General features: G+C 51.9%; 1 protein-coding gene across 5 annotated transcripts in view; it reads left to right on the plus strand.

The window, feature by feature from the left end:
• The window catches only part of Rbfox3 (RNA binding fox-1 homolog 3), a 421,435-nt gene that overhangs the window by 283,280 nt on the left and 110,434 nt on the right, over positions 1-27,721 (plus strand). The window lies entirely within an intron of this gene.

Below are 27,721 nucleotides of genomic sequence, written 5' to 3' on the forward strand. Positions count from 1 at the left end.
TTGCCACAGGAGGAGGGCTTCCCCTGCTAGGTACCAGAGTTGAGCAGAGACTCTCCCAAGTGGGAGCTAGGGGTGTCCAGGAGCTGGGAGCACCACAGGCTTCAAAGTAGAAGCAGCCGAATAGTTCCATGTGGGGTTAGAGGCGGGGCAAAGGGATCTGGCAGAGCAGATAACAATCTCCAAGGTTCTGGGTCAAGTGCCTTGTACTCCGGAGGCCCTGGGAATGGACATTTGGGGGAGCACAGACCAGGAAACACCCCATGTGGAGGGCTGTGGAAAAGCAAGCATGCCTTGACCTGATGCTAAGAAGCTGTTGACGTGGTACCCTTTGCCCCCTCTGTCATGACTTGAATAAGCTGTGCTAAGATAGTCAACACGCCTTACCCAAGCCCCCGCCATCACAAGAAGGGCACTAGGCAAGCAGCTTGGTGCTGCCCATCCATCAGCCTGCTAACAGCAAGAGGAGGGAAAGGCCCTGCTGCAGCTGAGGCAGCGGTCCCTGCACAGCCCTGAAGTCTACCCAACAGGTGTGTGTGTCTCTGCCATCCTGTACTGGCCACTGCCAGGGACAAGTGTGGAGCTAAAGGTTCAGATTGCTGCTCCCGAATCCCGACATTGAAAGGGGAAGAAAGATACAGAGCAAATTAAAAAAAAAAAAATAGTACTAGCTTGCTGAGACAGGGCAGATGTGGTGTTCCAGGGATGGCCTCATGGGGGCGCTCTGGGAAGTGGTACCGCTGAGCTGAGATCACAGCCTAGGGTACAGGCTGGCCTTGGAGACACCTTGCAGGAAAGCTACTAGAACCAGGACAGGGTGGTTGGTGATGGAACGCAGGAGCAAGAACCCCCTGGCCATCTGTTCCTCAGGTCCGAGAAGGCTCTGTGGGCTGACATGCAGAGAAACTCAATATTCTTGACGATAGTCCAGATCTGTGGCTTTGGCTGGGTTGGGACTGTGATATCCCGGTGAACACAACTGAGCTGGGATTATCTGAGGGTTGAGCCTGGTCCTCACAATCCTGGTTGGAGCTGCCAAATGAGACGTCGTGGACATCTTGGGAGAGACGGCCACTGGAGGAGAGGCTGTGGAGGGTTGGGGAAGGATCGCTGGAGCAGCAGCAGGAAGGCTGATGTATGTGACCCAGTGAGGAGAGAAAGGACTGCACCTGGGAGCCAGTACAGCCTTTGAGAGAGGGAGACAAAGGCACCCCCATCTCATTCCGCTGTTTAGAGTGTGTTGGGTAGAAGGGGCCGGGAGAAGAAAGATCTGAAACATGACAAAGCATAGTGGGGAATCAGTAGATGCTTGCGTGGAATTGAGAATGGGTCCATGATGGTTGCTGAGCTGGGGATTGACAGGGATGTATAGGGCCTCTGAGCTGGGATCATGACCAGAGACAGGGCACCACTCTAGCAAGAGAAGGGTGCTGGCAGGCACAGAAGGTGCTAAGAGGGGAGAATTGATAGAACCTGGGGACAATGTTGGAGGCCTGGGGACTGGGGTGTGAAGTGAGCTTGCCTAGAAACTCAATGTGGGATGCTTCATCGGCAGTGATACCATTGCCTAAATAAAGCTGGGGTTATGGACTATCTTAGGAGGGGTCAGTGCTATTCCTTGGCCCCACATATCCATCTTCAGTGACCATGGTATGAGGTCTGAATATACACCTGTAGGTGCTCTTGAAAAGTGCGTTGGGGGAGATGAAGCCTGGGCACCAAGCTGATTGTCCATAAAGAACTGGGCTTGGGGCGCTGCTAAGGAGGCTGAGCTGGTGTTAGATACCCAGGAGAACCCATCTTGGGGAGCCCCATAAGAAACGCTTTCCTGGGGTGTGTCCACTCCATCCATTTTCCAAACTAAGAGGCAGGGTGTATGAAACCCACCCGGCCACATTTATCCAGCGAAGCAAATACCCATCCGGTGTTGAGCAGCCACCAAAGCGAATCTGCCCACGGGGACACTGCCACCCACACTCTGCTCGCTGCTTACTTAACTGTCCTCATTAGAGACTTCCGAAGGAACAACCCGAACGGCTGTTTCTGTTATTATTATCTGAAGTTCTGACCATTAGCCCCAGGGCCTCGGGACTGTAAGAGTAAACACATCCACAATTTATCATGTTTTCCGTCCCAGCGAAGACTTTGTATATGAGCAAAAGCCAGGAAGACAGCAGCTGTCTGTTATTAAATAAACGGAACTGTCAATCCAGGCATCGTCTGCAAATTAGCTGCTTGTCCATGTGGTTTAGTCGCCGGCAGACGGGCACCGGGATGTGGGTTTGATAAAAATCCATGTTTGCCTCTTCTGACACCCTTCGCAGAAGACCCGAAACTGATGAGCGCAGATGTGTTAATCCTGAAAGGGAATTGGGTTTTTTGAGGTGGTTCTGCCAGTGGCTCCAAGCTAAGCTAAGAGCTAACTTGTTCTCTACCCCCAGGGATGCACTCAGTGCTATTCCTTACAGCGGACACTGCCTTCCAGGACCCAAGATCCTTAGAGGCACACTGGCTGGTATGATGGGGTTGTGGGGTGGCTCACTGACATATGACTAACAAAGCTTTTAAAAGCTTTGTGATTGTGTGCTTGTGTGTGTGTGTGTGTGTCTGTGTGTGTTCACGTGTTCACATTTGTAAACACAGATGTAAACGCATGTGCACATATGTGTGCATGCTTGTGGATGCTGGAGGACAACCTCTTGTGTCCTCAAAAGTATCACCTACCTGATTTGGCCTGGAGCTCACCAGTTAGGCTTACTTGGCCAACCGACAAGCCCCACGAATCCTCCTGTCTCTACCTCTCTGGTGAGAGACTGCTAGCTCAGACTGCCGCACCCTGCATTTTTGTGTGTGTTCTTGGAGTCAGACTCAGCCCTCCTGCTTGTGAGATAAGCGCTTTACTGACTGAGTTTTCTCCTCAGTCCTGGGGGTGGGGTGGGGGGGGTGAGTGGGTTTTGTTCTTGTTTTGTTTTTGCTCTGTGTGCTGAGATGTGCAAACTGTGGGAAGGGTTTGGAAAGCATCGTACAGCAAGCGCTACACAGGGAAGTACCAGGCAAGCATAAGGGGCAGGTGGGGGGGGGGCACAGGTAGGAGCCTACCTTACGTTTCTAGGGCTAGAACAGATGAGCCCTGGCAAGAAGGGCTGGCGGGCTTGAATATTTGCAGTAGGCTCTTGACTCCAGCAATTACCTCAAGGTATCCAGTGTCTGGCTTTGGAAGGATTGAGCAGTGCTCTGGAGTATTGGAGCCCTGGACTGGAGGTTTGCACTTAACAAGCCCACTCCCCAACCAACTGTTAGGAGTCTTCGAAAGAGCTAGCTCAGGGCGGGCTGCCCTCTCGGGGCAGCCAGACTCACAGGCCAAAGCAAAGCAACAGAAAATCAAAGGGCCGGCCTCAGCAGGGCTGGAGCCCAGCGGCCAGGATTCACTGACCTGGGGGCGTGGTCAACAGCAGGTCCCAGCTTTGTTTTGTGGCTCAGCAACTCTCCACGCCTCAGTTTGCAACCCAAGCACAAACAGTCGCTAGGAGATCTGAGCACACTGTAGCTACTGGCAGCCCAACAGCAGCAGAAACTGCTCTGGTCCCCGGGCTCCTCTGTAGTTTCAGAGATGGATTTTCAGGGCCTGGTAGTTTTTTTTCTGGGGGAGCGGGGAGCAGCGTCTCTGGAGTCCTGTGTCAGCGGCAGGAAGAGGTAAGTACTGCTGATCTGAAGAGGGCGCCTCGCTTGAGCAGCTCTGTCCACACTGACAAAAACCTTTCCTAGGCTATGGAATCATAAGGCCTTCCTGTAGAAGATGGGCGCAGCCATGAGACCTTGGGCTGCCTGCTGGGTCTGCAGGGCTCTGAGACCAAAAAGGAAACCACAGAGGAAGGACACCACCGGCTTGCTTTGCAGGTCACAACAGCGCTCCCTCAAGCCTTAGTCTCTGTGATGGCCAATATTGATGGTCAGTTTGGCAGGATTTAGCCTAAGAGACAAATCTCAGGGCACACCTATGCGGGCATTCCTAGATGGGGTTAAATGAGGTGGAGAGGCCCCCTAAATGTGGCTGAATAGAAGATGAGCTGAGCCCTAGCCTTCACCTCTCTGCCCCCTGACGGCAGATACCACAGATGCCACGTGAGCAGCTCAGGCTGCCACGCCTCCCCACGATGATGGCCTCTACCTAAACGGGGAATTCCTTAAGATGCCTTTGCATTCCGTCACAACGACTAGAAAATCAGCTAATAAAATCACCCAGGAGACGGGTGCTTAAGGCCAGGGGCCACCGTGGGAACGGCCTCCCTCACAGGTGCCTGAAGACCAAAGCGCCACCTGGAAGGGCTCGCCAGAATTGGATAAGATTTGCAGAGTGCCCCACAGTGACCGCGCAAGCCTGGGCACATGCTGGCACCCACCATTCTGTCACAAAGTTCTCAACTTCCAGTGAAACCAGCTTAGGCTGGAGTGTGCTCTGTCTTATGAATGTGGCATTGCATCCACTTGGGTACCCTTGGAAGAGGCCATAATAGGGCAAATGTGACCTCTGAAGACTGACCCCTTCCCCACACCCAGCTCACCACAATGAGCAGCCAGGGCAGAGCGTGGAGAAGTCTCTGGCTTACATCATCCCCCACCCCCAACACACATTTCCTGAGCCCCAGGGCTATGAAAGGCCCATCCTGGCTGCCTCATCTGGTGAACTGAGTCAAGGTGAGCCTAAGGAAGGGTCTTGCTCTGACTAGGAGCAGGTCTCCCTGACTCCCATGGGCCGCTCTGTTCTCTTCCCAATTCAAACCTCTGTCCTCCACCCAAACCTCACACAAACGAATAACTCAAGAGCCTTGGAGATGGAGGAACTGCAGGATTAAGAGGGGGGGCACCTAAAGGGAGATGCCCCTGGCTTACCAGCCCCATGGTACCTCTTCTCTCTCTGCCTCGGGACCTGGAGGAGTTGCAGGCTCCAAGTAGAAGTTTCTACTTGACTTTAATGTACTGCCACAAGCGGGGGTCTAATTGTTTAAATTTAAACAACTCAGGTATGTTCCCTATGACCATTCTTTAGTGACCACACAAGGTAGGTTGAGGACCATGCCTATCCTGAGCTGCCCCCCATAACCTCACCCAGTCCCCAGCGCCTCTACACACAGTTTTCTCAGAACCCATTTCCAGCTTCCATTGCATAGGTCTCATCAACTGAGGCAGAGTTCTGGGCCTCTTAGACGAGTGAATAGGTGGATTTCTTTGGGGATTTGTGTAGGAAATGAGATCTTTTCCCCCGTCTTCCAAAAGGAGAAAGGCCACATCTAAATTATTGATACCAAAGCATGCTCATCTAAAAAGCAAAACAAACCAAAATAAAACAGAAAGTGTTGGGTGGTAGAGGTACATGCCTTCCATCCTGGCACTTGAGAGGGAGAGGCAGGTGAGAGCAATCTGAGTCTGAGGCCAGCCTGGGCTACAGAGTGAATTTCAAGATAGCCAGAACGACACAGAGAAACCCTGTCTCAAACACACACACACACACACACACACACACACACACACACACACACAGCAAAGCATGCTCGTCTAAGAAGCCTGCATACTCTGGTAGGGTGTGTGCTATAGGTGCTATCTGCCCGACGCTGGGGCAGCTGACTTGACTGTTCTTTATTTGTAGTGCTGGAGATTCAACCTAGAGCCTCAGGCATGCTAAGCAAGCATTCTACCACTGAACTATATCCCCAGTCCCTGCCCTGAACGTTCATTCACCCATACTTCCGTCTCCCCCAGTGGAGGCATTCACAGGTATGTCTTAGCGGTACCCATCCCAAGGTGAGAGATGAATAGACCCCCACTTCCCATAAAGCATCTCCCAAGAGATGCCCACTAGGACTCAAAGGCCTGTGACATAGAGGTGCATTCTAGAAGCAGCTGGGGACCCTGTCCTGGCTGCTCCTCCACATTGAAGAGAGGCATGTTTTTAAAGAAACAAAGGGGATGGGAGCCAAGATGTGTGTGCCAAGTAGAGACTGGACAGCTGCCCAGATGTGGCCAGCATTGAGCTGGTTTGGCTCAATGGGAGAGAACACGGTTTGCAGAGCCCAGACAGACACTGTGCATGGCTTTCCGTGTCTTTCTGCTTGGGTTTGGCGTCTGTCAACAGAGCCTCCTGAAACCAGTTGTCAGCAGTCAAAATCAGAGCACTGGAAACACTGGACTCTAAAATCAGACTGGACGGGGCTTTGGATAACAACTCTGAGCCGCTCCTCTTTTCTGAACTTGCTAGTTGCAAACGCCAAATGGGGAATGTGACCATTTATCAGACAAACTGCCCCAAAGAGTAACTGAAGGCCCAGATGATCTTAGAGAGAAGAGTGGACACACAAAGGGTGTTGTTATTACAAGGAAAGATTGTTTGGCTGTGAGGAGGGAAGCAGCACTGATTGACACCTGATAATGACATCATGACGCACCCTGAGGAGATCATGGGTAGTGACAGAAGCCAGACGCAAAAGGACGAAGTCTAGATGATCCCAGTCACAGGAGTGAGTCAGTCATTTTTCTCCCTCAAAGTACCTGACAGAAGCCACCTCGGGGAGGAAGGATGTTGGCTCATGGTTTCCGTCAGGGACACAAACCAGCGTGGCAGGGGAGTGTGCACCCCAGATCCTTACACGTGAGCAGAGAAGAGACAGAGTCAGGATGAGAGCAGGGTCAGGACATAGCTCTCAAGGCCTGCCCTGGTGGTCGATGTCCACCAGAAGGAGGGGATGAAGGAGGAAGGGGATCTGGGCCCCTATATCTCAGGCATTTCCTAACCTCGCAAAACAATTCCAGCAGGCTGGACCACATGTTCAAACATATGAGCCCAGAGGGAGTGTGTCATCTTCAAGATATAACAAGTGGGGTCCAAGTGTCCCCAAATTCAAGGACAGAAAGCGGAGGCAAGTGAGATGGCTCAGGGGGTTAGAGCTTATGGAGTCTGATCCCAGGACCCACACACTGAGAGAAGAGCTGAGTCCTTCAAGATATCCTCTGATTTTCATGTGTGTGCAAGGGGCACACAGTGGCTTGGGCGTGAATGTGTGTGCACGCACAGGCAGAGTGAATAAATGTATGGGAGTAAAAAGAGAAATAACAGAGGATAGGAGCTGCCGGGAGCAACTCTTAACAACTGTTAATGTAGAGAAGGTTAAAAGATAGGAAGTTGTAGACATAGTGATGATGGGTGTGCAAGGCTTCAAATGCCCCGAAATGGGCAAGATACTAAACATTACATGTGTTATTCCATAATAAGAAAAGAAATCCATGACATACTCCTCCAGGGAATTTTCCTGGGTCTCTTGGGTGGGGCTGGGTGTGTCTGCTGTGATGTGCATCCCCTGTTCTCTTGGGTGGGGCTGGGTATGTCTGCTGTGATGTGCAGCCCCTGTTCTCTTTGGCTGGGGCTGGGTGTGTCTGCTGTGATGTGCAGCCCCTGTTCCACAAGAAACAGCTCCTAGGGAGCTCCACATTATAAGGATTGTCGGGACACCTACGGGGAAGTATGGTGGGTGGCTGTCCGTGATAGATGGGCAGAAACTGGGTGGCCTAAATAGCAGAAGTGTTTTATTTCCCAGTTCCAGACCCAGAAGGAAGGGCCTCCCTAGACTCTGCAGCCTCCCTTCCTCTCCGTTCACAGACACATCAGCCCAAACTCTGCCTCCACCTTCCTGTCTGTGCAAGCCTGCCGGTGTCATCCCTTGTAAATCCATTAGAGCGGAGCTCACCCTGAGTCCATATGACCTCATCTTTACTAGTTATACCTACGAAGACCACATTTCCAAACAAGGTCACAATCTGAGGTTCTGGACCAGCACGAACATGTTGGAGACACTCTCCCTGACCAGCACAGCTGGCTGGTATCCATCTCATTCATGTGCGGAAGACCAAGGGGACCTCTGTAACTTGAAATGGCTCAATGCTGGAACCTGGTGGGGAAGTGTAGAAATGACTCATGGTAGCGTCCCTGGTTTAGTAGGAACTGGCCCGCTTCAGCTGCAGACTGCCCAACTGCCTCTGTGATTAGTGAGCTCCCTTCAGTCACAGGTCTGTGCTTTGCTCAGTGGATAGGGAAGGGGAAGCAAGCTGCCAGTCGGCCTCGTTGCTCCAGTAGAAGCTCATAGGCAGCCGGAGCAGTTGACAGAATCCAGCTCCTCCAGCCTATGCAGCAGCCACTTGTGAAAGCCCACAGGTCTCGCAGAGCCTGAGCTAGTGTCTGCAGATGCTCACAGTTGGGACGGACAGCTCAGGCTGTTGTGAACAGAGAGGAGGCTGTGGGTTAGCGCTGGGGACTGAGGCCACTCACATCCTAGGTTAGCCTCGGTGGGAGCTGGAGCCAGTACTGATCAGACCGAGTGCAGGGTCTGTTCTGAGGGAAGGCAGGCCTGCTCTCCACACACAAGCTGGTGCTGTAGGCTCCACATTAGCAAGACACACACAGGGCCAACAGCCCAGAGTGAGCCTGCTAGACAGGAGGAAGCCAAGCTCCAGCTCACCGGTTGTGGGACTTGGGCTGGAGCAGCTTCACCCCTCTGAGCCTCATAGCTGTCGTTTGTAGAGTGGAAATGATTCTAGCGCCCAATCCATAGTGCTTTCGTCAGTAGCGTAGCCCCAAATGGGCACAGTTGAATGGCGTCCAGCCAGTGCCGTTGTGGGTTCTGTTATTACAAGGTCCACAGCAGTGTCCCAGACCTCAGGGCTCTAGGACCAAAGCTGAGGACCCAGAGGAACCTGGAGGGGGTTGGATGTGGAATTGGGGAGGGGGCACTGGATTGTTAAACCCTGTCCAGGCTTCCTGAGAAAGTAATCTGGGCTGCTCAAACACAGAGCCTCCCCACTCTTTCCCTGCTGCCCGGGATTTCCCTAAGGGGCTCCCTCCTCATAGACCTACATGTAGGGGTGTGCTCACATCTCAAAGCTGCCCCAGTGGCCTCTAGTGGCCAGAACCCTCAAAGCCTCCCAAAACCCCTAACAATGGCACAGGCCACAAATGGGGGACCCCCACCACCTCCCCCTCTACTCCCTGTCTGCCTCCCTCCCCTTCTCCCTTCTCTCTCCTCAACCCTCTCATTCTCCCCTTCCCTTCTGCTCTCCTCCTCCCCCTCCCCTTCCCCCCCCCCCCCGAGCTCGTAGCTGTCTACAGGTGAATTTTCTTTAGAAAACTGTCCCAAGTCAACGCGGCTCCCCCATTACGATCACCACCCTCGGAAGTTGTATTTAAGCCACCCCCCGGTTAATTTTTTATTTATAAAACTGCACCCTTCACCTCCAGGTCCCCTCGGGGAGCAAGCAGAAATGGATCGTTTAATAAAATCCAAAGCACTACACAGTAAGAGGGTTTGTAAGTGCCTCCTGTGCCCTCCAGGCAGCTTGTTCTCCTCAAACAGCTCGGGATCATTAGGGTGAGGCCTGTTGAGCAGACCCCCCCCCCAGCAAGCCCGTGATAATTGAGGCAGGGGCTCCTTGGGCCCACAGCCCGACGGGAAGGTCTCTTTGCCAACTTCAGTAACCCACAAGATACCGCGTAAATCCGCTCCAGTGCGTGCCCAAGCTGCCGCTCTACGGAGGTGTAGACTGAGACTGAGAGCAAAGGGTGAGGAAGAACTGGGGGGGGGGGTCAAATGGTGACCCCCTCAGAGTCACACAGAAGGAAAAATGGAGGCATCCTAGTCATACGGGCCTCCACACACGTACCCTCCATCCACCAAGTGGGCACACGGTGGAGAGGGAGGAGAGGGCCAGCACGGCCGTGCTGACCGCTAGAAGCCTGTAAGTGAGCCTCCTCTGCATTGCAACTCGCGGGGATTTTTATCTGTCGGGTCATTTTGTGTGATCATGCCGAAAATGGGTTTAGCTAATAGAGACCTGTTCTTTCATTCCGACGCTGGTGCAAGCAGGTCCCAGCTTAATTTCCAAAGACCAAAATGCTTGGCGGGTGAAAGGCTTTGGGAGGGCCGGAGGCTCTGTCCTTTGGGTTACATAGAGAGGCAAGGGCAGGCATCTAGGGGAATTTCCAGGCAGGGCCCTGTGGGGACAGAGCTGGAGTCTGGATGGGAGTGGAGAGGGGGCAGATGGAAGCATCCGCTCACCGTAAACACACACACACACACACACACACACACACACACACACACACACACGGGAACTGACTCTGGCTCCAGAGGCGAACACTCACCTGCCTGGCCAGGCTTTCTTTTTCACTCAGCAGATATCCACTTCCTTCCTCCCTTCTACCACAGCCTCCGTGCCAGGCTATGGAGACACCGGCGCCTCTAAGGCATGACCTCTGCGTGAGGGATATTCTCAACCCAGCAGGTGATGCAGATGAAAAGCCAAGGAACTAACTGAAGGGCCAGCCCTGGGAGCCTCCCGCCTGGCCAGGCTCCCCCAAGGAGAGCCAGATGTCTGTAGCCCTCAGATTGACCTAGGCGCACTGGCAATGGACAGAGTGTGGAGACTCGCTCTGTTGGAACTCGGTGAATAGTGTGCCCACAGCTGCCCTTGGAGAATCAGTGGCTAGCCCAAAGACCCTCCCTGGACCAGATTCACTGAGGCCAAAAAGGCCAGAAACTCCAGTCTCATGAGTGACTGAGAGTGGCATTCTCCACACACTGGAACATCATCAGAGAGGTGGCATGGGATCAAACCCTGGGTCTCTTGGTTCTCAAGAATAGGAAGTGGGGACAAGGAGGGGCGAGGTGACGGAATGAATTGATAGAAAATCCTGTGCACAGGGTCAATGAAGAGAGGAACCCACATTCATTCTAATCATGCACACCAGTCCAGGGTGACCTGTCCCCATGTGACTCCCAGGCTAGATCTACATGGGACCTCCTGCCTGTGTAGCATGGCCTCCAGGGAGACACAGAAGATGCCATGACTCTGGAGCCTTGGTAACAGGACAGAAGATAAACATCCCAGAATCTAGGAGGATGAACCCAAGCTGCTCTATTTGGTGGAAGCCTTCAGCACCCCAGCCTCCCTGTTACCCCACCAGACCCATTGCTCTCCAAATACAGAGGCTTTTAGAAGACGGAGGGGAGTCCTGGCCTCCAAGCCTCCCACCGTGGCCTGGGTTACTGTTACTTGAGTCCAGATGCACGTGCCAGATAGTTGGCCTTGAAACATTTGACTTTGACTAAGTAAGAGCCGGGTGACATGCCTGGCGGAGTCGTGAGGAGCGACATAGAACTGGAAAGGCAGAACCAGGAAGGCGGGACACTTTGCCATGCTCCTCTGTGCCAGTGCTGCCAGAGACAGGGAATCCCAGGGCCAGAGGAGCCCCAAGGGATCAGACTCAGGTATAGGGGAACACTAGTATAAGGAAAGGGTTACAGGGAAGGAGGGGGCCTGCACCCCCAGATTTCCTGTCAGTTCTGTCCTCAGACCCACCCCCAGCAGAGAGAGCAGTAGGGCCCTTCCCTTTCTCAAGATGTGGCCACAGACCTGGGTCTCTGGTGTGTGGGTTGGTGCTTCAGGGTTGGTGGGAATGGAGCTGAATCGTACTGAGTCTGGAGGACAAGTCCCCTTATGAGGTCAGTCAGCGCTGGTACTCGCCCCCAAGCTGAAAGAGGCAGCAATTGGTGTGAGCCCCTCATCCCATTGTTTCAAAACGGCTCTCTTCCCAGTGCCTTCCAACACACCTGTCTCACGGAGTCACGTAAATATGAAAGCATTTCACAGCCAAAAGCAACCTTTGCTGTCGCCTTACCTGGGTGGGTGGCCTCCTCAGCCACGGCCTTCCCAGTGCCTACTTCAGCTGCCCCATCGGCCCACGGCCCTCCCTGCTGTGGCTCTTAGGTAGGTTGTTTATGAAACTGGCAGATGTTACCATGGAGATCCACAGACTCCAGTGGAGAGCCAGCCAAGCCCATTTTGATTCTTGCTTCTTCCCACCTTCGAAAGAGGGGCTGCAGGGCTTGGGGGTGGGGTGTCAGCTAGGACCTCGTTTTTTTTTTCATATGAGAAGTAGAAATGGCCTTCCATCTGGGGCTGCAGAGAGGGCTGGAGGAGGCATGCCTATGCAGAATAAAGGCCCACAGCCATCTGCTCTTTGTGGCAATGTGGACAGAGATAATGAAGGTAGTTTATCTAGAGCTCATGAAAGATGCCCAGTCCGACTTCGTTTCAGCCCAGGAACACTTCCCTTCATCTTGCTTCTGCTCACTTTAAAAAGAAAGAATTCACCTGTAGGGTCTGGAGAGCTGACTTGGCCGTCAAGAATACAGGCTGCTTTTTAATGTTTTTTATTTTTTATTTTTTTTCTTTTATGCATATGAGCATTTGGCCTGTGTGATATATGTGTACCACTCATGTGCCTTGAACCGCGGAAGGTCGGAAGAGGATGCCAGTGCCCTGTAACTGGAGTGGTAGATGCTTGTGAGCCACCATGTGGGTGCTGGGAACTGACCTGGGGCCAATGGAAGGGCAGAGCAATCACTCCGGCTCCAAGCACTTCCTTCGTTTCAGTGGATCAGGGTTCTGTTCCCAGCAGCCACATCAAGATACCTACAACAGCCTGGAACTCCAGGTCAGAAGATCTGACGCCTTCTTCTGGCTTTCAAGGATTTTGCACACATGTGGTGCACGGCAGAGAAGCAGACAAAATGCCAATATACATAAATTAAAATTAAAAACAAAACACCTCACTCACAAATAGGTTTTGGGAGAAAATGGGACCATTCTGGAAGCAGATCATGGAGATAGCAGCGTAGCACTGTGGGTGCTCGGACCCGTGCATTGTCAAGTAACTCAGATAGCAACAACTGTTGTGTATCCAGGACAATGGCCGGAAGGGTTCCAAAACTGTGTGCACGGGGAATTCAGAGACTTCGCAAAAATAAACAAAAAAAATAGACATTTAACTGCAGAGGAACCCAATATGCTCTTGCAGATATATAAACAAATGCACACACCCATACATACACACATGCATACACACATATATACACACATATACGTACACACACATGCACACTCCCACACACTCATTTTGTTTCTAAGCTCCTATGTGGCCTCCTGAGATGCTGGACTTAGGGACCAGCGCAGGGTGTAGCACCCTCAGCCCTTGAATTCCCTCTGTGTATTCTCTGGCTCCAGGTCCACGTGTGAATGATCTTGGTCCCGTCTGGTCTGTCTTCAGTTCACTCCTGCGGATGGAAGCTACCAGAACTTGTACCTAATTTCAAACAGCACACAACAGCTGCTCTGGATCGTGGGTGTGGCCATGATAGCTGCCTTTCCTTTAATAAGTGTTAGAATTAATCTGCATAGGATGAACACACAGTGACCACCCTCTTCAGTGACTCACAGTTGCCTCACAGTGGAAGGCCGAACTGAGACTCCACATCCTGTTTAAACATCCACAGAGTTGGTATTTGTGGATGATGTACTAGGGATGACTTAGGGCTGGGGGGCCAAAAAAGAAAAGGAAAAACAGAAACATCCCCAAATCACAGGAGACATAAGCTTGGGAAGTTCAGGTGAAGCCCCGGGTTCTAGGTCCCTCCATCTTCACATGTTAGATGATGCCTTGACTTCCTGCCAAGCGTGGAATGCAGTGGAACCTTCCTCACCGGACCGCTTCCTCCTCCCTGAGAGGGTGCTTCTGCCTCCCTCTCCCCGGAGCCAGCAGCACTGGGCTCCAGATGCACGAGGGCCAGGCTGATTGCAATTCTCTCTGCTTTCTCCTTCCCTTTTCTTAGAGAGCCCAGAGCGCCTCGGGGAAAATTGGGAGAATAAAAGGTATAAAGACTTTCTCTTTTCTCTGTGAATGGTTTTTGACAGATATGAGCATGTTGAACATCTCACGAGCTGCTTGTGGTGAGTGCCAGGAATTGCTGGGGTTTCCCACTCGCTGGTGGGAGGGGAAGATTGGAGAACGATGGGAAAATTTGACATCTCCTCTCTCATCCCCTGGCAGATGGGTTTGAATTTTGCGAGGTAGGAGGCTCAAGGGCAGAGAAGCCTAAATGGCAGGACAATAGTCTAAGGATCCTGTTCTTAAGCAACTCCAACCTGCCCGAGAAATAGCATCAATTCCTTCCTAGTTCTGCCCCTCACTCTCTCCCCACCCTTGGCACTCTTATGCCCTTCCAGTTACTCAGTGAATGTCCTCCCATCCCTGGGGCAGTGTGGTCTTAAATCCCACTGGCCCTGGGCTTGCTGGGCCAGTGTGGTCTAACTCCTCTCCCTGGCCTAGTCTCTTGGAAGTGGGAGCTATGGAAACCTGAGGCTGGACAGTGCTGGAGGCTGCCTGTCACTTGGTTCTCTTCTTGACTTGCTCTCTACCCACAATTCCACCTAAAGCGCCACCCAAAGCTCCGCCCATGGCCCCCCCACGGCTCCGCCCACAACTCCACCTAAGTAAGTTTTACTTGGCGTGGGGGAGGGGTACTGTCCAAAGAATGGAGATTTGTTGTAACAAAATTAGGAACTAGGACTTTGCAGCCCTCAGCCTGGTGGCAGGGCTTCCTGCTGAGAAGCTCCTGGGTCTGTGGTTGGGTCTGAGCCTGTGGTACCGCTCACAGAACACCAATGCTGGACAATTTAGAAGGAGAACAGATAGAGCTGGGACGTAGCTCAGAGGGAGAGTGCTTGCTTTCCTGGGATGCACATGGCTGTGAGTTCCATCCCTAGCATCATAGGTCCACACCTGTGATCCTAGCACTTGGGGATGGAGCCAGGAGGACCAGAGATCCAAGGTCATCCTCTGCTACTTAGTGAGTCTGAAGCTAAACTGGGCTACAGGAGGCCCTCTCTCATAAAGGGGGAGGGACTAGAGAGATGGCTTGGTAGTTCAGAGCACATGTTGCTCTTGTCCAAGACCCAGGTTTAGTTCCCAATATGTGTGTGGTAGGCCATAATTGTGTGCAAATCCGGATCCAGGAGAGCCAGAGCCCTACTGGCCTCCACAGGCACCGGGCACACATGCGGTGCACATACATACACGCAAGCAAACACGCACATACATACACGCAAGCAAACACGCACACATATACATGCAAGCAAACACACACATACATACATGCAAGCAAACACGCACATACATACACGCAAGCAAACACGCACATACATACACACAAGCAAACACGCACATACATACACACAAGCAAACACTCATGCACATAAAATAAAAATAAATAAATCTTTTTTTAAGAGACAAACTTAGCAGTTCACAGTTCTGATGGTTACCTAATGTTGAGCCCATTTCTGCCGTGTTAACGTGTCAAAAGGCTAGAGAGACAAGGAGGCAACTGGACCCTTTATTTGGGTGTGTTTGTATATATTATACACATGTGTGCATGTGTACATGCAAGCCTATACCCCTGAGACAGGAGGTGGAAGCCAGCATCTTGGACGGCCATTCTCTTTCTTTCTTTCTTTCTTTTCTTTTTTTTTTTTTTTGGTTTTTCGAGACAGGGTTTCTCTGTAGCTTTGGAGCATGTCCTGGAACTCCCTTTGTAGACCAGGCTGGCCTCGAACTCACAGAGATCCACCTGCCTCTGCCTCCCGAGTGCTGGGATTAAAGGCATGCTCCACCACCGCCCAGCTTTCCATTCTCTTTATTTTTTGAGATAGTCTCACTGAACCTTGTGCTCACCGATTGGCTAGACTGGTTGGCCATCACATGGATTAGTCACCTGCCTTCATGTGGGTGCTGAAGGGCTCTGCACTCAGGTCCCCCTGTTTGTGCAGCCACTCACTTACCCACTGAGTCATCTCCCCAGCCCCCCAAATCCCCCTTTTATAGTGGGGAGGCAGGGCCTTTATCATCTAATCCCCTCTTGACCTTGTTCATGTAACAAGTAGTTTCCACAGGAGGGGGCATTCAAGCTCAGCAGATGCCTCCAGTGTTTTCTGTATGTCAGAATCAAAAGTGGTTCCATCAGGTTGAAAAACTTGTAATGTCTTTGGTGCTGTGTTGGCCCCACAATGTCTCTGGTTCCCAAAGCAGTCCTACCCCATGGAGGGGAGGTCCCATGGGGAAGCTGGCCTGCACCCAGCACACAGGCTGTCTGTGGACTGGACTGCTCGGGCTCTGTTCATTGGCTTTGGTCAGCTTTTCATCAGCGTGAAGTCAGGGAGCCTCCTCCCACGTGGCCTTGGGCTTCTCACGGTGGGTAGAGCTTTATAAGTGGTCCTAAGTGCAAGACACAATCTGGCTCTTTGTTCTTTTTTGAAGTTGTATTGGCACCAGGTCTGGTGATACAGGCCTATCATCTCAGTGCTTCCAGGGCTGAGGCAGAAGGATTCAAGTCCAGACTGAGCTAGGTACTGAGATCCAGTCTCAGAAAGACAAATACGCCATGTTTTCTTTTGCTTCTGAGTCCTAGATTTTAAATCATACATGTACAGGGCATCTGAAAGCAAACGGAAGGCCCAGCCAGAGGGCTCAGCAGGAAAGGCTGAGAGCTGGGACCTACGTGATGGAAGGAGAGAGTCAGCAAGCAAGATGTCCTCTGACCTCAGCATGCGCTTGTGTGCGCACCCACACACATACACCCACACAGAGGGTTTCTCTGTGTGACAGTCCTAGCTGTCCTGGAACTCACTCTGTAGACCAGGCTGGCCTCGGACTCACAGAGATCCACCTGCCTCTGGCTCCTGAATGCTGGGCTTAAAGATGTGTACTGCCACTGCCCAGCATAAAATAATTTTTTGATATAAGGTCTCACTATGTAGCCTTGGTTGTCCTAGAACTCTCTATGTAAACTAAGCTGGCAGGGAACTCACAGAGATTTGACTACTTCTGCCTTCCAAGTGCTGAGATTAAAGCATGTGCCACCACATCCAGATGTAAATTATGTATAGAAATTAAGAAAATAAAAAAATAATAATAGGGTGTGGTAAAATAACAGGGTGCGATGGGGTGGCATATGCTCAAAGCATGTTGTGTGTTTGCGTGAAAATAGCCTCGTGTGAGCCTATCCAACAAGTTTTAAAGCTGCATTGACTGTTCTAGACACCTCACACAGCCATGTGAATTGTACAGCTAGTACACGAGTTTTGTAAAAAACGACCAACTAGGATTTCAAGCAGGCTCACCCCACCCTGGATCATGGGCAGGTTCCCTGTCCTGCACACAGTCTGCCTCCACACTTGGAAAGCTGGTCCTCCATCTCCCTCAGTGGTGGACAGTCCTTGCTGCTCCTGTGAGGTCCGGCAGACCCACTCCCGTGGCTTGCATCTCGATGATACCTTCATGGCGTTTTCCATTCCGGCTCTGGCTGTTGCTGCTGAACAGAAATCACATTCTTCTTCACTTCATGTACTGACCTGGTGTCGTGCAGCCTTGCTAAACCAGCCCGCTGGCTCCCGAAGCCGCTTCGTGGGTTCTGCCCAACTTTCTGTGCGGACAGTGGTATTGTCGGTGAGTGAAGGTGATGGCCCTTCATGGCCTGGGGATCCCTAATTTCTTCTGAGGGCCTTGTTTCACCGACTAAAGCCAGCATGGAGTGGAACAGAGGGCAAGGGCTGACATCCTTGCTTTCCTTCCGTTAGTTGTGGTGTTCAACGTCCATCCCTTGCTGAACATTTTTGTTACTATCACGTTTATTTATTTGTTTAGTGGAGGACATGTCCATGCTATGACCCACGCGTGGATGGAGGTCAGAGGACTGCTTTGAGTCACTTATCTCCCGCCATCACGTGGCTCCCAGGGGTTAACCTCAGGTTGTCAGGCTTGCTAGTGAGCCACTTCTGCCCACTGAGCATCTGTTTAAGCCAATTAATTTTAAGACTTATTTATTTCTATTTTATATTTGAGTATTTTGCCTTCATGTTTGTCTGTGCACCATCTGTGCGCCTGGTGCACATGAAGGCCGGAAGAGAATGTCAGACCCCCCTGAATTTGCAAACAGTCGTGACCGTCCATATTGGTGCTAAGAATTGAACCTTAGTCCTTTCTAAGAACCATCAGGGCTCTTAACAATGAACCATCTCTCCAGTCCAATTTTGTTGAGCTTTTTTGGGAGACCAAGTGTAGAATTTTGTCAGATTCTCCCCTGTGCCTACACAGGCTTCTTTCTTGGCTTATTAACTCAGTGAGTTCTATAAGCTGACTTTAAAACCTTCGTGTGTGTTTATTTTAAATCATTATTTTATTGTCTTTATTCTCACAGTTGTTCTTTATTTCCTTGTTGTCTTAGTTAGGGTTTCTCTCGCTGTGAAGAGACGCCATGAGCACAGCAACTCTTAGTAAGGAAAGCATTTAATTGGGCAGCTCACAGTTCCAGAGGTTCAGTGCATTTTTATCATGGTGGGACAAGGCAGCATGCAGGCAGACGTGGAGCTGGGACTGGAGAATGAGGGGCATCCTGGTCTCCCAGGCAACGGGAAGTGGTCTGAGCTAGGTGTAGCTCGAACATAGACAGCCACGTATTCATATTCTGGGTGGTCGTGGTGTGGACCTGCGCTTCCTCCTAGGACTCGCTGTGAGAAAGTCTTGTTGCGTGTGTGAAAACACCTTCGTTTTATCTTTTATAGCTAAGTGCAGCATTCAAGGTTATGGCTCTAGGCTGCCAACGGGCCTTCTGTTGGTAAGATCGTGTACCGCGATCTTACTGTTCCCTTAGTATACAGTGTTTCTCTTTTCTCTGGCTACTTTTAAAAAATACCATTTTATATGTATGTATATGAGCATTGTCGTGTATTTTCAAGTGTCTTCAGATGCCAGGAGAGGGTGTTGGATCCCCTGGAGAGCTGACCAATGTGGGTGCTGGGAACTGACGTCTGCCCCTCCCTCTGTAAGAACAGCAAGTGCTCTTAGCCACCTTGCCACCTCTCCAACCCTAAACGATTTTAATGACATTTATTTGTTTGTTTGTTTGTCTTGTGGGGTAGAAGAGGCACCATAGCGTGTATGTGGAGGTCAGAGGTCAACTGTGGGAACTGGTTCACGCCTTCTACCATGTAGGTCCTGGGATTTGAACTCAGGTAGTTAGGTTTAGCAGCAAGCACCTTTACCCACTGAGCCATCTCGCTACCCATCTCACACTGGAGTTTAGAGTGATTTAATCGTGACTTAAACGTGTTTTTCTCCCTGTTTCCTGGGCTTTGATTTGTGAAGCTTCTTGGGTTTATGACTTTGGATTTCTTTAACTCTATTTGTTGCTAAGGTGTGTGGAGATGGTGGTAGGGGGTCTACATGCCACAACTCTGTGTGGAGGTCAAAGGGCCCTGTGGCATTGTTCTCTTCTCCCTCCTTGGTTCCGGGGACTCAGTTTGGGTTGCCAGGCAGGCCTAGCAAGCCCTTGATCTGGGCCATCTCACCAGCCCTGCATTTGCATTTTTTTGTTACATTTGCAAACATTTTCACCATTTTCTCTCAAATATTCTTTCTGTTCTCTGTCCCTCTCAGAGACCCATAAAAAGATGTGTGCTGGGCAACTTGAAACTGCCCCTGCCCAGTAACGCTCCACTCGACTTTTTATGTTCTTTTTTTCTAATTTTTTTTTAGGATTTCATATATAAGCACCATATTTATATCATGTCTCTCCTCCCACCACTTCCTCCATGACCCCAACTCCCTCTCAAATGCACGACCTCTTATTCTTCTATTGTTATTGCTACACACACACACACACACACATACACACACACACACATACACACATATAAATACAACCTGCTGAGTCCACTTAATGTTGCTTCTATGTACATGTGTTTAGGGTTGACCTAATTGGTAAACAATTAGGGAACTTGTCCCTGGGGAAGACTGGTTTCTCTCTCTCTCTCTTCTCTCTCTCTCTCTCTCTCTCTCTCTCTCTCTCTCTCTCTCTCTCTCTCTTTCTCTCTCTGCAGTCACTAATTATGTGTAGCTCTTCTTCTAGCGGTGGGGGTCTTGCGAGACCTCCTCCATCCACGTTGTCTTGCCAGCCGCTGGTATCGTTGTGCAGGTCTTGTTTAGGTGACCATGTTGTGGAGATTTCATGGTGCAGTTTTCCCATCTCAGGGCTCTGTCTGGGTGCAGGCACCCTGGTCCTCTTGCTCTTATCCTCTTTCTACCCCCTCCAGTGGTGTTCCCTGAGCCTGAGGTGTGAGGATTGTGTTATAGACAGATCAGCTAGAGCCAGGCAGCCCACAGCAGCTGTTCTTGGTGTAGGGACCAGTTCGGATTTCTCAGATGGTCTCCATCTGCTGAAAGAGAGGCTGCTCTTAGCTCATTCTCCCTTCCGTCTCGCTCTGCGTCGACACTCTTCCTCCTTCCACAGTGTCTCGCTGCTGTTAGTCCAATCCAGGATTTTTCCTTCTCAGATACAGTTTGTAGAGCTAAAGTTGAAGTATGTGGGGTTTTGTTTTTCATTTTGTTTTTTTTTTAATAACTTCTTCACCCGACTAACTTTCAGGAATGTGGAATATAGTGTATAATACCTGCTTTAAGATCTTCGCCAGCTAATGTGTCAGCCCCAGGCTCCCCTCATCTCTGGGGATGCCTCTTTTCACACCTGGTAACTTTTGCGTGTGTGGGGGGGGGATCTGCCTGCATGTATGTCTGTGCACCACATACCTGCCCGCTACACATGAAATCCAGAAGAGGGCATCAGATCCCCTAGAACTGGAGTCCCAGATGGTTGGGAGTTGTCCTGTGGGTGCTGAAAGTCAAACCTGGGTCCTCTGGAAGAGCATCCAGGGCTCTTGACTGCTGAGCCATCCGTCCATCCCTGTCCCTGGTAAATTTTTATTGGATGTTGGGTGTTGTTAGGTTTATATCATTGGGAGATGGGTATAAAGAATTCAGCGCTGCCGCCCGAGCCCTGGCAGGGTATTCCTGTACATATATATCCCTGAGCCTCACTCCAGGTGCAGTTAAGTTACTAGGAGACGACTTGCCCCATGACCCTGGCAGTTTTTATTTCCAGATTGTCAGAGGTTCTGAGCTGGTTCTTGGTCTAATCATTCCTGCCACTGGGGCCTCAGGGACTATAAAGTCTTTATCTCCCAGCTGGCTGCTCCCAGCCCCACATGAAGGCTGGGCACTCTTAGGTGATTCTCGCCTCAGCCATGGGGGCCGTGGTTGGGCACTGGATGGAGCCTGTCTGTAGGGTCCCCCCTCTGGTCAGCACTCTCCCTGCCAGGGTTCTGCCCTACAACTTTAGGCACCTCGATGCCTAGCTCACGGTTCTGCTTGCTCAGCCCGGGTGCTGGGCTCTCCTCAGGGACCCTGCACCATGGCCTGAAAACTTTCTCGGGACAATAGGGATCCTGACTCTCCCCTTCTTGGTCTCCTGACTCTCAACCTCACCTTTTACAGTTGAAGACCATTCTTTGGTTGATTATTGATTCATGCAGAAGGCTACACGCATCCTTGATTCTTCACCTTGCCTAGAAATGGCAAGTGTTCTTCTTACTCTTGGATACACCCATAAAGTGATTGCATGGCCTTTCGAAGGGTGCGTATGTAGGCATGTGCATGTGCACAGACCCAGGGGTGACAGACATGTGCCTGTCCTGGTCCCCATGTTCCCTAGGGTGGGAAGAGTGAGGATGCATGAAAAGACAGGCCATGTGGCTGTCAGAAGCACTTGGGGGTTTGGAACTTGAGGTCGCAGTGTGGAGCTTGGGGTCCCAACATGGAAGCCAACACCTATGTTTTCTTCACTATAAGCATGACAATGGGACACCGCAGCATCAGGGCATAGAAGTTGCAAGGACCTCGCAAAGTGCAGATCATGTAATGTCTTCTTGGGAGAATCTTGTCTATGAAAGAGGAAAGAGAAGACAGAGAAACTGGTGAATGCTAGGTTCAGCGACCCCAGACCGCCACAAACATCCCTGAGTAAGCTGTGCTGAGAGCCAAGCATCCAGCCTTCCCAACACGGTCCCCACACTGACCTCATCTGAGCTAGATAAGGGTGAAGTCTCCCTCTTAACGTTCTCTGGACACAGAGAACAAGGGGCTTGGAGTCAGCCCAGAGACACCCTGCCTACGCTTCTTTTTATGCCAAGCATGTCCCTTAGCAATGGTGATTGTGGACTTCTTGGCTTGGGTTTCTGCACCCTGCCACATAGAAGGAACTGGTGAACCAGAAGGATTCAGGAGGGGGCAGGGGTTAGCTTTCCTGCCCATTCTGGCTCTTTCCCCTTGGAGTTATAGCTCTACTCTCCAGGCTGTTAGCGTCCACTTTGGAGATGGAGGATGGGACACAAGACTTCTGCTAGTTGAAATAGTATCAGATGTCATGAGATCTTTGCTAGGTGTGGGGGGGGCAGGGGAGCAGTTCTAGTGAATGATCTCCAAATACATGGGGGGCAAAGGGTTAACTCCAACTCTGGCTGTGCCTGACAAAGCTCCCCACCTACATCTTGCCATACCAAAGGTACACTTTGGGTGTTTCAGGCTGGATAATCAGCTCCCAGCTCCATAGTTCTGTACCACAGAACATGGAGAAGTTTCTCTCTCTCTCTCTCTCTCTCTCTCTCTCTCTCTCTCTCTCTCTCTCTCTCTCTCTCACTCACACACACACACACACACACACACACACACACACTCCCTGCAGGCCCCCAGCTAGGAGGTTTGTGCTTCCAAGGAAGGAGCAGAGCTGTAACATGAGAATCAGGATTGGAGGTAACGGGAGGATAAGACTGTACAGATGTGTGGAGGGCTGGAAACCCAGCCTGTGTTCTCCCCGGAGTATTAATTACAGTTGGAGTCTAAGCTTGTCAGGGCGTGCTCTGCTCGGGCAGAGTAACTGATAACGGTCGGGAGCAGTGGGTGGGTCACAGCGCAGGAGCAGGACACCAGGACACCACGCTCGCAGCTGTCTGCCTGCTCCACGGTGGGAAAGGCAGGAAGCTGTGAGCCCCTGCCAGCCTGGCTACCCTATCACCATGCCTCCTGCTCATTCAGCCTTCAGTGAGATGTTGTGTCTGAGCTCCTAGGAGGTCTGCAAAGCGGGCACCGTCCTCCAGCCAGTGACTGGGGCAACGGAGTGCCCACTCACACTGATCAGCACGGTTGTGTGTTTTAGAGTCTCCCTGGTGGTGATGTCACCATTTGTGGGGGTCAAACCAATCTCAGTCCACACCTGAGTCTCCTCCCTCTCATATGAACATCACAGATCACAGTCAGGGGCTGCCTGAGCAACCTGCCTTCCCCTTTGGGCTGCTGCCCCTGCATCCTAGGCTGGTTCTGGAGGAGAGTTTCACCCTGCAGTGGCCAAGGAGGGAGATGGAAAGGCTGAAATATAACCCTCCCAAAAGCACACTCTAGCCACACAGCTAGGGGCCACCTCCCAAGGACACCAGCAGCTTTAACCAAACCTTCGACACACCAGCCCTTGAGGAACATTCCAGATCCATTAAACTGCTCCCAGCTCCACTAAGGCTCATGTCACATTGAAATGCAAAATGAATTTTGTTTGTCTCCAAGAGTCCCAAAGTTTTAGTGGTTCTAGGGGTGCACAAAAGCCAAAGTCGTAAGTCTTCCCCGAGAGTCAGGCGAACGCCGCTGAGCAGCAAACCGGTGCTTCCAGCACACAGGGCCAGAATGAAAATTCTCACTCTGGAGGGGGAACGAATGGTGGGAGGTGAGACCAAAGCCAGGCCAAACCCAGCAGGCCAAACTAACCCTGCAGAGCTGGACCCGGCATCTGGGGCATGCAGTGGGGGCTGCATGGGAAGCCCTTCTCTCTCTTTCCTTGGAGAGCCTGACCATGGCTCTTCCCCCTTCCCTGTGCTCTCATCCCTCCCTCTGTCCCTTTACCCCCTCTCCCATCCTCGCCTCCCCTGTGCCCTCACCCCTCCCCTGTTCTCTCCTCCCTGTCCCCTCACCCCTCTCACCCCTCCCCTGTTCCCTTCCCCCTTCTTTGTCCTTTCACCCCCTCTCCTGTCCTCTCCTCCCCTACCCCCTCCCCTACCCCTCCCCTCAATTCCTTCCCTGTCCCCTTACCCCTTCCTGTCCTCTTCAGCTCTGCCCTATACTTCCATCCCCTTTCCCTGTCTTCCTAGGACCTGTCACTGACCTATAGCTCTCTTCTTCCTCTCCCTTTTCCCTCCCTCCCCTTCCTCTTCTCAATCCTCCCCTGACCTCCCATGCCCCATCACTTCCCCGCTCCTCCAAAGACCTCCTTCCGGTCTTCTGTCGTCCCATGCTCTACTTTGCTGACTTCTGCTCCCTATACAGGGTGACTTCCAAGAGGACAGGTGGCATTGGCTCCCAGTCAGGACAGTGCCAGTTCATGGCTTGTGCTCAACAGATTCCTCCAGGGACTGCCCAATCTGTGAAAAGGACTCAGGGAGCCCTAGTCCCCACCCTCCCCATCCCACAGGGGTATTTGCGTAGCACTACCGAAGGTCTCTCCTCTCTCAGACTTGCTGGACTCAGAGGGCTCCAGGCACCATCTGGAGTGGCACCCGAAACTGTACACGCTGCAAAACTGGTGGAGAGGTTGATGGAAGTGGGAGTTTATGGGAGGTTATGAGCACACCAGTCTTTCTCTTGGCAGATTCGGGGCACAGGGGCAGCCAGCAGCATGGGTGACTGGCCAAGCACACCCAGCACCACCAGTGTCAAGGAAACCCAATAACTGTGATGTCTGGGAGGGGACCCGAGGTCAGGCTTTCTGGAGTGCAAGTTGATCCCGCAGAGCCCTGGGGTGGCTGGTTGACGCCTCCTTTAGCAGCTCTGTGTGACTCCCAGGCGGGGTGTGATCTGAGCGGCTTGTGTGGCAACAGGCCGGTGCCTGGGGCGTCTTCGACTGTATGCTGCAAGGCTTTGCGCGCGGCCCTATCCTGGTCACAATTCATGTCAGTGATTGTGCAAACATTTCATGGGCAAGACAGGAGCAGAGATGAAATTTCCTAAAACGTGGTAAGAATAGTTGTAAAATCTGGTTCGTGGGTCCAAAAACATACTGTAGGAAGATTTGGGGCTCACTATGGAAAGTTCAGGCAAATTAGTGTCACGGGACACCATCAACCCCACTGGGGCATGGTTGACAGTTCTGGGGTAAACCAGTGGTGTGCAGATAAGCTGCATGTGGGGTCACCTGGGCACACACAGGCGACTGACCCTAGGTCACTTTCCTTGGACGACCTGCTTGAGGCGTGTTCAGCCACATCAGTGGGGATGGTGGGCTCACTCTTGAGTGTGTATGACGGCTGGGGATACCTCACAGCCCAGAATACAAATGAGGTGAAGGCTTACCCCCAGCACGCCAACAGAAATGTAGTAAAAAGGTTTCACAGAGCAGGACAAGACTTAGCAGCCAGAGACTCGCCCTGGAACACTGGGACCTGGCTGGTATTAGGAGGGAAAGGCAGCTTCAGGTACAGCCAGCAGGGTATGGGTAGGTACAGAGGTCAGACTAAGAAGGGGAGATTTCTCTCCTCCTGAGGCCTTAGCTGGAGGGAAGAGTTGCACAGGAATTCCATTGTCCAGGGAGGGAAGGGGAGAAATAGAGTGGTTCCAGGTGCCCGCCCAAGAACAGGTCATACCTAGGTGGCTGCCGCATGGTGCTGATAAGAAAGGAAGACTCTGCCCGCCACTTTAAATCAGCAGTCAGACAATGCTGTGTCCCCCACCTCACTCTCTGCTGAGGTGCATCCTCCTGCCCACATTCCTCTCTGGCTGCTGAATTATTGAGAGCACTGTGTGCTTTATTGCCGAGCTGGAGGGGTACTGCGGCATAGCAGCCAAGCTCGGAGTATGTCTGTGGTCCAGGGGGGGTCATGACAGGCCTGAGCTGTCCTCTCTAGAACCCCCCAATACGGGAGCTTCCTTCTGCCCTCCCCTCCCTGGCATAATTTATTCATAACCGCCAGCCTTCTGACCAAGGCTGCACATCCTCCCCCACTCTTACGCCACTGTTTTAGAAGGCTGCGGGTTGAATCTGAGACAAATGGCATTACCTGGCTCCCATGTTAGGGCTCTGGTTGGGGCGGGGGCACCCACAGCTGCTGGCCATGGCAGGTGGGGGAAAGAGCATACCCCTAGGGATTAACTCCAGTGTATGTCCCATTAGTATGGGCTGCAGTAAGTATGTAGCTGTGTGTGGAACTGCATGTGGTGGCGAGTATGTAGTTAAGTGCATGAGGAAGGGAATCAGTGCTTTTGGGCATATGTGTGCATGCAGGGGCTGTGTGTGTGTGTGTGTGTGTATGCAAACCCATGCAAGGATTGTGTGTGTGTGTGTGTGTGTGTGTGTGTGTGTGTGTGTATGCAAACCCATGCAAGGATTGTGTGTGTGTGTGTGTGTGTGTGTGTGTGTGTGCAGATGTACATGGAGTCATACGCAGGGACTGTGTGTGTACAGGGGTGTAGAGAGCCACCTGTAGGGACTGTGTGTGTGCAAGCATGCATAGAGCTGTGTATAGCCATGTCCCTGAATCTCCCAGGTGTGCTTGCCAAGACAGATCTTTAGAGAAGCACCTGGTGCTCATTCTGACAGATGCTCCCTCCAGGTAGCAGTTTCTAGAGGGTGATGGCACACTTATCCCAGAGTTTGGAGACACCACACCCCCTTCCCACCCAGAGAGAGCTCTCCACAACACAAGTGTTCACTCCTTTCTCCACACTCTCTAAACTCAGATAAAGTCTCCTCCTGCCCATTCCCCATTCCAGAGTCCTCAAGATCCACTAGTGTGGGAGCCCCTGAACCTCCCTCCTCGAGGCCTGCCATGTGTCAGAGTTGGACCTGGGCCATGCTGTAGCTCAGCTCTGAGCAGAGGGCCAGGTGGCAGAGTGACCAGCATGGACAAAGCCAGGCAGGACCTTCAGTGACTTGATAGTGAGCCCGGAGCTGGCTCAGAGCTGCACAGCCTGGGGACAGAGAATGGGGCTGAGCTGCAGAGAGGGAAGACGGACCAGAAGGACCAACCAGGATCTGAACTTCCTAAGTCAGCTGCAGGGGACAGCAAACCCGCACACCAGAGAGGATGCAGCCCCTGCCGCTAACCCGCCTCGCCACCCTTCCCCTGATGGGGTCTTCTTCCTGCCTCCCCAGGAGCCAGGGTTCCGAAATGATGGTGTATTTTTGGGTATGTACCAAGCATGGATGACCGTGGTGCTTTCTTTGCTCTTGGTAGGTCTAGGGTTGGGGAGAGAGAGAGAGAGAGAGAGAGAGAGAGAGAGAGAGAGAGAGAGAGAGAGAGAGCTAGCAGAGTATACACTCCTACACGCCTCCCCAGCCGAGCCTCCCATAGCTGTTCCACCCTCCCCCAAGCCCAGCGCAGGCAGCAGTGACAGGGTCAGAGGGTCCCCAGACAGAAAGTACTGACTGCTGCGGAACCCAACATCTCTGGCTGGGTCAGTCTCTGGGAAGTGCCCCACAGATGTAGGCTGCACTACCCTACCCATCTCTCCGTGTCTACCTTTTCTGGCCTTAAGAAAACCCTCTGGCAACCCCCATCCCAAGCTTGAGGTGAAGCCCAGCACATCACCCCAGCCAACCATTTCCACTCCCCTTCATGCTCCTACCTTTGAGTGACAGAAACAGGAAAAATTGATCCAAAAGAATGTTCTAAACCAACACCCCAGCTCTCTGAACCCAGAAACCTAGGAGGTCAACCCTAGAGAAGGGAAGAACCCGCACTCAGCATCCACCCTCTCCTTTCCTGGCTGGCCCTTTGCCTCTTTGCCAAGCAGAAGATTATGGGGTGGCAGATCAGTAGGGAGGGGAGGGTATGGAAGCTGGAGGAGGGACCTAGCAATGGCTCCCGGGAGTCTGAGGTTGTGACCAGTCTCACAGATGGTGCCACCGGGACTGGCCTCCAC

This window comes from Microtus pennsylvanicus, chromosome 11, assembly GCF_037038515.1.
Source record: "Microtus pennsylvanicus isolate mMicPen1 chromosome 11, mMicPen1.hap1, whole genome shotgun sequence".
Classification (NCBI taxonomy): Eukaryota; Metazoa; Chordata; class Mammalia; order Rodentia; family Cricetidae; genus Microtus; species Microtus pennsylvanicus.